This window comes from Pteropus alecto, unplaced genomic scaffold (genome assembly GCF_000325575.1).
Source record: "Pteropus alecto unplaced genomic scaffold, ASM32557v1 scaffold56, whole genome shotgun sequence".
Lineage (NCBI taxonomy): Eukaryota > Metazoa > Chordata > Mammalia > Chiroptera > Pteropodidae > Pteropus > Pteropus alecto.
The window spans coordinates 1,085,062-1,085,306 of NW_006438871.1; the positions used below are offsets into that span (position 1 = coordinate 1,085,062).

Here is a 245-nt window from a genome sequence, read left to right on the forward strand (position 1 = left end):
AGGCCCCGCCCCCTCCCGCCGCCGGAAGTGCAGCCGCGGGACTTCCGCTCCCCTGGCCCAGCCTTCCAGGTTCTGAGCAGCGAGGTTCGGCGCTGCGCAAAAGGACCTCCCTGGGCGCTTCTGGGCGGCGCTGGGTGTTTGGGGAGAGGGGCTGCAGCCCGCAACACACGCCCCCGCCCCAGGCCCTCGGGAAACGGACCGCCCGCTTCTCCAGAAGGGGGTCCTCCAGCCCTCCCGGTGGGGAC

General features: G+C 73.5%; 1 long non-coding RNA gene across 1 annotated transcript in view; it reads left to right on the plus strand.

Annotated features, from left to right (window-relative positions):
- Positions 1–27: 27 nt before the first annotated feature.
- The window catches only part of LOC107195929, a 6,688-nt gene continuing 6,470 nt past the window's right edge, over positions 28–245 (plus strand). The window contains exon 1 of the long non-coding RNA XR_001517237.2: positions 28–237. This is a non-coding gene — a long non-coding RNA (uncharacterized LOC107195929). The remainder of the gene's footprint in view (positions 238–245) is intronic.